The sequence below is a fragment of the Crassostrea angulata genome, chromosome 6 (assembly GCF_025612915.1).
Source record: "Crassostrea angulata isolate pt1a10 chromosome 6, ASM2561291v2, whole genome shotgun sequence".
NCBI classification, from domain to species: domain Eukaryota; kingdom Metazoa; phylum Mollusca; class Bivalvia; order Ostreida; family Ostreidae; genus Magallana; species Magallana angulata.
Genome location: NC_069116.1, coordinates 59,149,044 through 59,161,746, shown reverse-complemented (window position 1 = coordinate 59,161,746; position 12,703 = coordinate 59,149,044). Strand labels below are relative to the sequence as shown.

The 12,703-nt window shown below is 34.9% G+C and overlaps 1 pseudogene; it reads left to right on the top strand.

Annotated features, from left to right (window-relative positions):
* Window positions 1-8,542, top strand: part of LOC128188293 (transmembrane protein 272-like) — a 78,633-nt pseudogene extending 70,091 nt beyond the window's left edge.
* The last annotated feature ends 4,161 nt before the right edge of the window (window positions 8,543-12,703 follow it).

The following is a 12,703-nucleotide window of genomic DNA, read 5'->3' as shown; positions in this document are numbered from 1 at the left end:
TCTAGTTATTATTATTATTCTTTTTTTTTCTTACCGATTTTGTGCAGACGATTTCTCGGAGATGGCAGGGTCGATTTCGCTCAAATTTTCAATATATACGTGTTTTTATCTAAAGCTGATATATAATTTTTATTTTTTGAAAATACACTTCCGGTCGGAAGTTATCGTCCGTTTACGATTTTAAAAAGTCAATTTTGTCTGTCGGGTTTCTCAAAAACGAGCAAAGATATAGAGCTGAAATTTTCAGAGATGATAGATCTACCGTTTTTCTAATGTACCTCGGTCAAGAGAATGTCCGCCGTCACTTCCGGTCGTCACCGGAAGGAAATTTGAAAAATTGAATTTTTCGACTTTTTTATTTTTTAATATTTTTCTTTGAAATTCTTACACCTTATAGTGACCTTTTCACTGATTAAGAATATGTAATTAGTTTTAAAATCGATCAAGGCATTCTCGAGAAATTAAGCGTCAAAGTTCTGAAGCGGAGTCCGAGTAGCTCAGTCGTTATAGTCGTGGACATGGCCCAGGCGACCCGGGTTCAAGCCTCGAGTGCTGCAAAAAAAATTTCTCTTTTTTTCGCTTAGATCTACGATTTTATCTTTGAATTGATAAGTTTAATCTTATTTATTCAAAATCGGACGGAAGACCCACTCGTTGCTCGCAACGAGATCGAATCTAGTTTTTCTTTTTTTTTTTTTTCTTCCTAGACGCGAACTTTGAGGCTTCATATCGTGCTCATTTCTGAACGGATTTTGCTCAAATTTTCAGGGCTAATGGACTTTACAAAACACTATCTTCATCAAATCATAAAAGTTAGAATTCCTTTTCCGTTAACGAGTTATTCCCCTTTTAAAAATTTTTAGGGCCTTTGGTTTCCAGACAAAGGCTCCGAGACTATGATAGCAGGGAATGGGAATCCAACGAATTTGAATAACAAAGACATTGAAGTTGTATACATCGGTTTTTGTTTTGGGATTACGTTCCTTATTTAGGAAAAGGTAGGGGGTCAAAAAACAGGATTCCAAAAAGTGCAAAAATTTAGACATATTTTCCTTTATATCTTTTTAACGAAAAATATTTTGTTAAGACATGTAGAATAAAAGTTGTGCAGAATATCAAGGGCTTTCATTTGACACCAATAAAAAAGGGCTGGTCCCTTAAATTAAGGGCCAATAGCCCCTAAAAGTTTTTGCGTAATAACTCAAAAACGGTTTGGATTTTGATATGGATGTCGCTGGACAAGTTGTTTGTTGGGATCTCATAAAGTCGTAACAATATTATTTTGTAAGTGATTTGTGTAGTATGAGTGTAAAAAGCTTTACATGTTGACATGTACCTGTTTTCATTTGACAAGTTAACGAAAGTCTTTGTGCGTACAACTGGCATAAAGTTGCCGCAGAAAGTATGCTGGTTTATACAGGAGGCATTAATTTATCAGAATTTTTTTTTTTTTGGAGTACATGCTTTTTTTTTAGGAGTTTAAGTCATTGTTGTGAAGTTCTTATAGTGCACAATCATTAAAAACGGCAATTGGAAAACAAAACATTCTTTTTCTTTTCTTTTAAACCACAAAATATGGAATTAAAAAACTCTATGCATTACATTTTATTTATTAACTCCATGCATTTAAAATCTACCTTGAATCAGAGCTGTGTGTGTGTGTACCATTACGTAAGCTCTCCCTCGCCCGCGGCCGAGAAAATCGGTCACCATGCTCGCGGCTGGACTACCTAGCGGTCAGCGGTTATCTAATACACGAGAGTTGCGTCTCTCATATATGAGTTTATTTAGCCGCGAACTCAAGAATTGTTTTAGTTTTGATTACACAAAATCTTTTGTGGATTAAACGATTGGATGTCAAGTAAGAAATAGTTCATTTAATTAATAAAAGCAATGTCATTCTCTAAAGCAATAATAGACATAGATCAATTGTAGGGTTTAAGTTTAAAATATATAACTTCTATTTGATCAGGCACGTAGCATCGTTTTTGAAAGTGGGGGGGGGGGGGGGGGGGGGCCAGACTCATCCAAAAAATCTTGACAAGCAAAAAAAAAAAAAAGAAAAAAAAAAAGGGAATTTCAACTTTTCCAAAATCTTCAAAATCCTAATCCGTGGGGGGGGGGGGGGGGGGGGGGGGGGGGGGGATAGTATATAACTTCAATTTCATTCCTTATTTCCTTATTTTCATATCAATTTTTTACATACTCCTAAAAAAGTGGGGGGGCCAACTCTATGATAATTCAATTTTTTATATGTAAATTTTAAAAAATTTGTTGCTGCGAGAAAAAGTGGGGGGGGGGGGGGGCCAGGCCCCCCCTGGCCCCCCCTGATGCTACGTGCCTGATTGATAGAGTAAGGTCATTATATTGCAAACTTTTCAAATCTTCCTTGGTTGTGAGCTGTGCGTTTCTGTGCGTTGTACCTTTACGAAATATATTCTTTGCCCACGGCCGAGGAGATCAGCGACGGCTGCATTACTTAGCGGTAAGCGGTTATTTAATACACAAGATTCGTACACCACGACTTACACTTACATGCATATGAACGTGTTTGAGTTAATATAGCCGTATATACAAGAACTGTTTTAATTTTATGTTATAAAAGTTTGTCCTACTTGTATATATTTAATTAAATATTTGAGTGTAAATGAATATTAATGAACGATATTACTCCAAATCGGAAAAATCGTTAGACATAAACTAATGGTTGGTTTGTTTATGTAAACTACTTTAAAAACTGTACAATTAATGTTTTAAATCAACACCCCCCCCCCCCCTCAAATATTAAACATTTAAATGATGATCATCCCTCGCACATGGCTGAGGAGATCCGGCGCGAGTGGATAAGTGATCCGCGGTCGGTTCGTGTTCTTCTACATGTATACGTACCTTATGACGCGTTTATGTTTCATATTTTGCACGGACACAACTATATTTTATTATGTTTTCAACTATTTTATTGGTTTAAGATGAAAAGATGAATTTATTTTACTTGTACAGTTGATTAAGCATTGATTTATACGATAGCGTATAAGGTAGTTTAAAAATCAAATCAAATTATAATCAAAGTTCCATGTTACATGTTTGCGGTAGGTGCTAGCACGATAAAGGAATGCCCTGAATTGAGGCATTCGATGATTAATTTAAAAAATATTCACATGAGTTTAAACAACTTTAGATTAGATTCTATCGGTCACATATTAATCACTACTGTAGTTTCATTGTGGAAGCGAAATCATTGCTGCCCAACCCCCCTCCTCCCGCCCCGCTGACAGGTGCTCGCACTGGATTTTTTTTTTAATTGGAGAAAAGATAGCAAGATCTGTCGAAAATCATTTTTGGTGGTTTCTTATGTGTAACATTTTGTTTCACTTTCCCACCCCTTTGTTTATTCGGCCAGTCTGTGTTAATTCAATTGCCGCATGCGACCGAGAATCTTGTGTCGCTTCAGCGCACACAGTTCAGAACATTTATAGCCCCAGGTCATCAATTGTTATGTAATTGAGGAACAGTTGGAAGGGTGATTTTACTACATAAAATAATAAAATCATAATATAATCTATTTGAATTGAGTACCATGCGTATAGATTCCCATTATAATTAATTTTTTTAATACCTTTCTATGTTTACATTTAATTTTGTTCAAATAATTAATAAATTTTCTATCATTTAAATTGTGTGCTTCATCAAATACGTATTCCGATTACCTTGAAGTCATTAATTTTCCATTGGCTTTTGACAAAATAGAGACGCCTGACCATCCAATGAAAACAAATACACAGAGTTTGATTGACAGGTTTAGCCAGGTGCAGGTCTCACCCGATGTCCGAGGTTATGTGTGCTGCTTGTACACAGCCGAATGGTCTCAGTAAGAGTTATCGATGTAAATAAATAATAAAAATACATGCTTATCAAAACATAGTATATAACTTCAATTTCATTCCTTATTTCCTTATTTTCATATCAATTTTTTACATACTCCTAAAAAAGTGGGGGGGCCAACTCTATGATAATTCAATTTTTTATATGTAAATTTTAAAAAATTTGTTGCTGCGAGAAAAAGTGGGGGGGGGGGGGGGGCCAGGCCCCCCCTGGCCCCCCCTGATGCTACGTGCCTGATTGATAGAGTAAGGTCATTATATTGCAAACTTTTCAAATCTTCCTTGGTTGTGAGCTGTGCGTTTCTGTGCGTTGTACCTTTACGAAATATATTCTTTGCCCACGGCCGAGGAGATCAGCGACGGCTGCATTACTTAGCGGTAAGCGGTTATTTAATACACAAGATTCGTACACCACGACTTACACTTACATGCATATGAACGTGTTTGAGTTAATATAGCCGTATATACAAGAACTGTTTTAATTTTATGTTATAAAAGTTTGTCCTACTTGTATATATTTAATTAAATATTTGAGTGTAAATGAATATTAATGAACGATATTACTCCAAATCGGAAAAATCGTTAGACATAAACTAATGGTTGGTTTGTTTATGTAAACTACTTTAAAAACTGTACAATTAATGTTTTAAATCAACACCCCCCCCCCTCAAATATTAAACATTTAAATGATGATCATCCCTCGCACATGGCTGAGGAGATCCGGCGCGAGTGGATAAGTGATCCGCGGTCGGTTCGTGTTCTTCTACATGTATACGTACCTTATGACGCGTTTATGTTTCATATTTTGCACGGACACAACTATATTTTATTATGTTTTCAACTATTTTATTGGTTTAAGATGAAAAGATGAATTTATTTTACTTGTACAGTTGATTAAGCATTGATTTATACGATAGCGTATAAGGTAGTTTAAAAATCAAATCAAATTATAATCAAAGTTCCATGTTACATGTTTGCGGTAGGTGCTAGCACGATAAAGGAATGCCCTGAATTGAGGCATTCGATGATTAATTTAAAAAATATTCACATGAGTTTAAACAACTTTAGATTAGATTCTATCGGTCACATATTAATCACTACTGTAGTTTCATTGTGGAAGCGAAATCATTGCTGCCCAACCCCCCCCCCTCCTCCCGCCCCGCTGACAGGTGCTCGCACTGGATTTTTTTTTTAATTGGAGAAAAGATAGCAAGATCTGTCGAAAATCATTTTTGGTGGTTTCTTATGTGTAACATTTTGTTTCACTTTCCCACCCCTTTGTTTATTCGGCCAGTCTGTGTTAATTCAATTGCCGCATGCGACCGAGAATCTTGTGTCGCTTCAGCGCACACAGTTCAGAACATTTATAGCCCCAGGTCATCAATTGTTATGTAATTGAGGAACAGTTGGAAGGGTGATTTTACTACATAAAATAATAAAATCATAATATAATCTATTTGAATTGAGTACCATGCGTATAGATTCCCATAATAATTAATTTTTTTAATACCTTTCTATGTTTACATTTAATTTTGTTCAAATAATTAATAAATTTTCTATCATTTAAATTGTGTGCTTCATCAAATACGTATTCCGATTACCTTGAAGTCATTAATTTTCCATTGGCTTTTGACAAAATAGAGACGCCTGACCATCCAATGAAAACAAATACACAGAGTTTGATTGACAGGTTTAGCCAGGTGCAGGTCTCACCCGATGTCCGAGGTTATGTGTGCTGCTTGTACACAGCCGAATGGTCTCAGTAAGAGTTATCGATGTAAATAAATAATAAAAATACATGCTTATCAAAACATGATCGTGCAAGTTAAAGTTGATTTAGGTTTGTTCCAATAGAAATCATGTTTCGCTAACTGTATTTAATATTTTTTATGTATAGCGAATTTTAATATTGTTTCAGTACTGAAACATCGCATGAAAACGTTAAATATACATGTATTTATCTGTTACTAGTCGTCTTTTAATATATATACCTTTCTTTTGTTTGTTAAAAATTCGCTCAATTTTGTTAAAGTAATGTAAAACACGGGCGCCATCATTTTGAAACAATTAACTTGTCAGAGAGTTCCGAATGAAATTTGATGAACGTTTCACACGGTTCTCGCACGCTTTGCTCGAAACGATTTACACGCTTTGCCCGAAACGCTAAACGGTTTACATGAAACTCTAAAAGGTTTACACGAAACGTTTCTCTCACGTAGGCCGCACGCTTTTTTGGTGTAGTAGTACGTTTTAGGGTCTGTAAATTTTGTCAGCACGCAATTCTAAACTTGCACATAGTCTTCAAAAATTTAGAAATATTTTAATATAGAAGTTATCTTTGAGAAAGGTTTACGTGTTTTGAAGGCGGGTTCAGTTTAAAAAAGAAATACAATTCCTGACATGAATCATGAGTACAAACTGTTTATAACAATGCTTGCTACCCTTGAAAATTTAACTCGCCATGAAACATCTCAGTGTTTAAAGAATGTTTGAAACGATTACATAAACTCTGCTCGACAAATAGTTTTCCTAAAATATTTTCTTCCTTTCTTTGTTTCAAAACACGTTTTATATACAGGCTTTCAATCACAACACGTTTTTATAACAAAAGCAGAACTGAAAGTATAGTCATTATAATCGTTTGACACCATATAACATATATTTTCAACTCGCAGCAACAACGGAAGACCTACTCGGGGCTTTGCCACGAGCTCTGCTCTAGTTGATGTGACTTTTTGAGCAACTTTATACCCTACTTTATTTTAAAGATTCAGTTTCCGTCAAATTTTATTTTAATTTCTTTGTAGGAAACGTGTGGGTCTTCTCTTCCTATGGAGACCTGAGCACAGACCCCGCCTCCGGGAACTACTGTCATCCGATCGCCTTTAACTTTGCGTTCTGGTATATCATTGTTATGTACAGTCTGTGTGGAGTCTTCGTTCTGGTCGCCGCCTGTTGTTTTTGCGCGGCCGCATGTACATGTACTTGCCCAGAACGAAAGGAGGCGCAAAAAAAAAACACACAAGAGGCGCCAAAAAATAACGCACAAGTGACGATGATTAATGGAGTAAAATATAACGTGTGATATAGTTATAATATCGTGTGATATGGTTATAACATAGGACAATAATTTTTCGTAACAAAGTTAAATACATTGTACAACTTTGCACATAGTTTGGTGTTTTTTTGCGTAGCGCAAAGTCTTAGAGTTAATTAAATATTGATACACAAGTTGTGAGTTTGAAATCCGTTGAAACTTTGTAGATCACCTTTTTTTTTTTATACATTTTAATCATAAATATTTGCTTTTATCTACATTGATCTTTTCAGGTTTCTCACACCACCACAAACGTTTCTTTAAACTCGACGTTATTTGGTATTTAACTACAATTTTCATCATATATGTATCAAGCATTAAATGTATTATTTCTTTACTGATTAATTTATTTATTTTTCTTCCACCGTGTTTTCTCTTGTCATTTCGCACGGACTGAAACCACTGTTCGGATGTTGTTTTTAAGTCTATAGTCTTTCCCAAGATTTTGATCGTCTCTGATTATTTTATTTACATAACAAAAAGGAAATGTCATAGCATTAATATGATATTTTATCTGTATTTTGAAAATGATTTACTTTTTTGATTTAACTTGGAATTGGACAATGTCTCTTTAAGTCTGTGTAAACAGTATTGTTAAATAAAAATATATTGATACTATACATGTATGTTGCATTTAAACGCGTATTTGTAGGACGTTTGTCAGTAAATTTTCCTATATCAATGGAATTTGTGTACTGCATGTCAACATAATTATCTTGCGCACACGTCGACATAATTATACACCGAGGTAATATGTTGACAAGCTGCTCCTGCACTTATTCATTGTTTGTCCTGCATGTAGAAGAGAAATATGCCATTATGATTAACAACCCCTTGTAGTAGAAATTTATTTCATTTAAATAACATGTACAAACATAATAAACTGCGTTATAATGCCTCTTTCATTATATAATACTTGTTTATTTGGTTTGTTTTTTTTTTTTTTTTTTACAAAGAACTACTATTAGAGTTTTATTTTTCTGATGTCTCAGACAAATAGTGAATTGAGAACATGTCGTTAAAAAATTATAAAGTTATATAATTTCACTACAGAAAAATGTTAATAAAGCCATAAATGCCCACAGATATCTGACTGTGTATTGAATTGTTGCGTTTTTATCAATTTTATCAGTAGATAATTGGACATTATCTTAGTGTTAATATCAATTTTTAGATATAATTAAGCGAAGACAATTGCGTTCGAATACTTTATCTATGGAAGAAAGCGTAGTTAAGGAAAAACCCATCCACAGATGATTTACGTCTTTGCATACCGATTTTGATTTGCTTTGATGAGTTCTATTCGTAATTAATTTTTTGTGGAAAAACCGACAATTGTGTCACTCTTATTCCGTCAGCAATATGACAATTAATCTTAAAGCGCATTAACATCTAAAATGGGAAATAGTTAGAAGCTGACTCATTGGCTAGTTGCTAGTTTCGAATAAATAACAGAACTGTTTTTCCTGCAAACTTACTTTCGTAACTAAAAAAAATATGATTCAATGGAAGTTTTATAATTTTTTGAAGGAATAAAAAACCATTCTTATAATATTATGGGGTGATCAAATACGGTTGGAGTAATCAAATATAATGATCCGGGGGGTGGGGGGCTTTTTTTGTAGATTTGATCACCCCTGGCATTCTTATTACTTATATATAATTTTCGGCAATTGTACATACGATTAAATATTGATATAGTAAGTGGTGCAATTTATTGAACTTCAAGTGACAAAATCGATTCGTAGTGTTATCACAGACAAAGACACTGGAGAATGTAAATATATTTGGATAAATGTAACATCTCATTGAGTTTATGTGATGAAATTGTTTATTCTTTGCGCCATGGTGTCTAGACAACTTAACTTTTCAACATATTGAACTGGAATATGATCAGCTTTGACCTGGTCAATTAATTTTACCGTCAGAAAGATTACTCGCTCACATGTATATTTTATTTTATTTGATACTTTTTGAGAAATAGAACAATATTTAGTGCATGGAGACTTTTTCTATATTTAATAAATCATGTTAACATATCTTTAGGAGAATTAAAGATGCACCAAATGAAGTTATATATTTGTAATAGAGTGTATTGAAATGATATGAAGTTATAAATTTGTAATAGAATGTATTGAAATGATACCCTTGCTTTCCATCGGTAATATCTGAGGAATAGATTTAACAGGTCTACCTGGCTGCAAACATTGCTGGACATTTATATAAAAAGCTATTTAGAGTCTGTCAAAATCACAAAACTGAGTGGAACTCTATATATGTTTTCTACAGACTTAAAGAGGGACTCTACTTATCATATGAACTATACATTGTACAGACATTCTATTTAACTGTGTACTGAGTTGTACAGACACTCTATAAATACTGTGTACTGAGTTGTACAGACACTCTATCTATACTGTGTACTGAGTTGTACAGACACTCTATCTATACTGTGTACTGAGTTGTATAGACACTCTATCTATCCTGTGTACTGAGTTGTACAGACATTCTATCTATACTGTGTACTGAGTTGTACAGACATTCTATCTATACTGTGTACTGAGTTGTACAGACACTCTATCTATACTGTGTACTGAGTTGTACATTCTATCTATACTGTGTACTGAGTTGTACAGACATTTGTACAGACATTCTATCTATACTGTGTACTGAGTTGTACAGACACTCTATAAATACTGTGTACTGAGTTGTACAGACACTCTATCTATACTGTGTACTGAGTTGTACAGACACTCTATCTATACTGTGTACTGAGTTGTATAGACACTCTATCTATCCTGTGTACTGAGTTGTACAGACATTCTATCTATACTGTGTACTGAGTTGTACAGACACTCTATCTATCCTGTGTACTGAGTTGTACAGACATTCTATCTATCATGTGTACTGAGTTGTACAGACATTCTATCTATACTGTGTACTGAGTTGTACAGACACTCTATCTATACTGTGTACTGAGTTGTACATTCTATCTATACTGTGTACTGAGTTGTACATTCTATCTATACTGTGTACTGAGTTGTACAGACACTCTCTCTATACTGTGTACTGAGTTGTTTAGACACTCTATCTATCCTGTGTACTGAGTTGTACAGACACTCTATCTATACTGTGTACTGAGTTGTACAGACATTCTATCTATACCGTGTACTGAGTTGTACAAACATTCTATCTATACTGTGTACTGAGTTGTACAGACACTCTATCTATACTGTGTACTGAGTTGTACAGACACTCTCTCTATACTGTGTACTGAGTTGTACAGACATTCTATCTATACTGTGTACTGAGTTGTACAGACACTCTATCTATACTGTGTACTGAGTTGTACAGACATTCTATCTATACTGTGTACTGAGTTGTACAGACATTCTATCTATACTGTGTACTGAGTTGTACAGACATTCTATCTATACTGTGTACTGAGTTGTACAGACATTCTATCTATACTGTGTACTGAGTTGTACAGACACTCTATCTATACTGTGTACTGAGTTGTACAGACATTCTATCTAAACTGTGTACTGAGTTGTACAGACATTCTATCTATACTGTGTACTGAGTTGTACAGACATTCTATCTATACTGTGTACTGAGTTGTACAGACACTCTATCTATACTGTGAACTGAGTTGAACAGACACTCTATCTATACTGTGTACTGAGTTGTACAGACACTCTATCTATACTGTGTACTGAGTTGTACAGACATTCTATCTATACTGTGTACTGAGTTGTACATTCTATCTATACTGTGTACTGAGTTGTACAGACATTCTATGTATCCTGTGTACTGAGTTGTACAGACACTCTATCTATCCTGTGTACTGAGTTGTACAGACATTCTATCTATCCTGTGTACTGAGTTGTACAGACATTCTATGTATCCTGTGTACTGAGTTGTACATTCTATCTATACTGTGTACTGAGTTGTACAGACACTCTATCTATCCTGTGTACTGAGTTGTACATTCTATCTATACTGTGTACTGAGTTGTACAGACATTCTATCAATACTGTGTACTGAGTTGTACAGACACTCTATCTATCCTGTGTACTGAGTTGTACAGACACTCTATCTATACTGTGTACTGAGTTGTACAGACACTCTATCTATACTGTGTACTGAGTTGTACAGACACTCTATCTATACTGTGTACTGAGTTGTACAGACATTCTATGTATCCTGTGTACTGAGTTGTACAGACACTCTATCTATACTGTGTACTGAGTTGTACAGACATTCTATCTATCCTGTCTACTGAGTTGTACAGACACTCTATCTATCCTGTGTACTGAGTTGTACATTCTATCTATCCTGTGTACTGAGTTGTACAGACATTTGTACAGACATTCTATCTATACTGTGTACTGAGTTGTACAGACACTCTATCTATTTTGTGTACCAAGTTGTACAGACACTCTATCTATACTGTGTACTGAGTTGTACAGACATTCTATCTATACCGTGTACTGAGTTGTACAAACATTCTATCTATACTGTGTACTGAGTTGTACAGACACTCTATCTATACTGTGTACTGAGTTGTACAGACACTCTCTCTATACTGTGTACTGAGTTGTACAGACATTCTATCTATACTGTGTACTGAGTTGTACAGACACTCTATCTATACTGTGTACTGAGTTGTACAGACATTCTATCTATACTGTGTACTGAGTTGTACAGACATTCTATCTATACTGTGTACTGAGTTGTACAGACATTCTATCTATACTGTGTACTGAGTTGTACAGACATTCTATCTATACTGTGTACTGAGTTGTACAGACACTCTATCTATACTGTGTACTGAGTTGTACAGACATTCTATCTAAACTGTGTACTGAGTTGTACAGACATTCTATCTATACTGTGTACTGAGTTGTACAGACATTCTATCTATACTGTGTACTGAGTTGTACAGACACTTTATCTATACTGTGAACTGAGTTGTACAGACACTCTATCTATACTGTGTACTGAGTTGTACAGACACTCTATCTATACTGTGTACTGAGTTGTACAGACATTCTATCTATACTGTGTACTGAGTTGTACATTCTATCTATACTGTGTACTGAGTTGTACAGACATTCTATGTATCCTGTGTACTGAGTTGTACAGACACTCTATCTATCCTGTGTACTGAGTTGTACAGACATTCTATCTATCCTGTGTACTGAGTTGTACAGACATTCTATGTATCCTGTGTACTGAGTTGTACATTCTATCTATACTGTGTACTGAGTTGTACAGACACTCTATCTATCCTGTGTACTGAGTTGTACATTCTATCTATACTGTGTACAGACATTTGTACAGACATTCTATCTATCCTGTCTACTGAGTTGTACAGACACTCTATCTATACTGTGTACTGAGTTGTACAGACATTCTATCTATACGATGTACTGAGTTGTACAGACATTCTATCTATACTGTGTACTGAGTTGTACAGACACTCTATCTATACTGTGTACTGAGTTGTACAGACATTCTATCTATACTGTGTACTGAGTTGTACATTCTATCTATACTGTGTACTGAGTTGTTTAGACACTCTATCTATACTGTGTACTGAGTTGTACAGACATTCTATCTATACTATGTACTGAGTTGTACAGACACTCTATCTATCCTGTGTACTGAGTTGTACAGACACTCTATCTATCCTGTGTACTGAGTTGTACAGACACTCTAT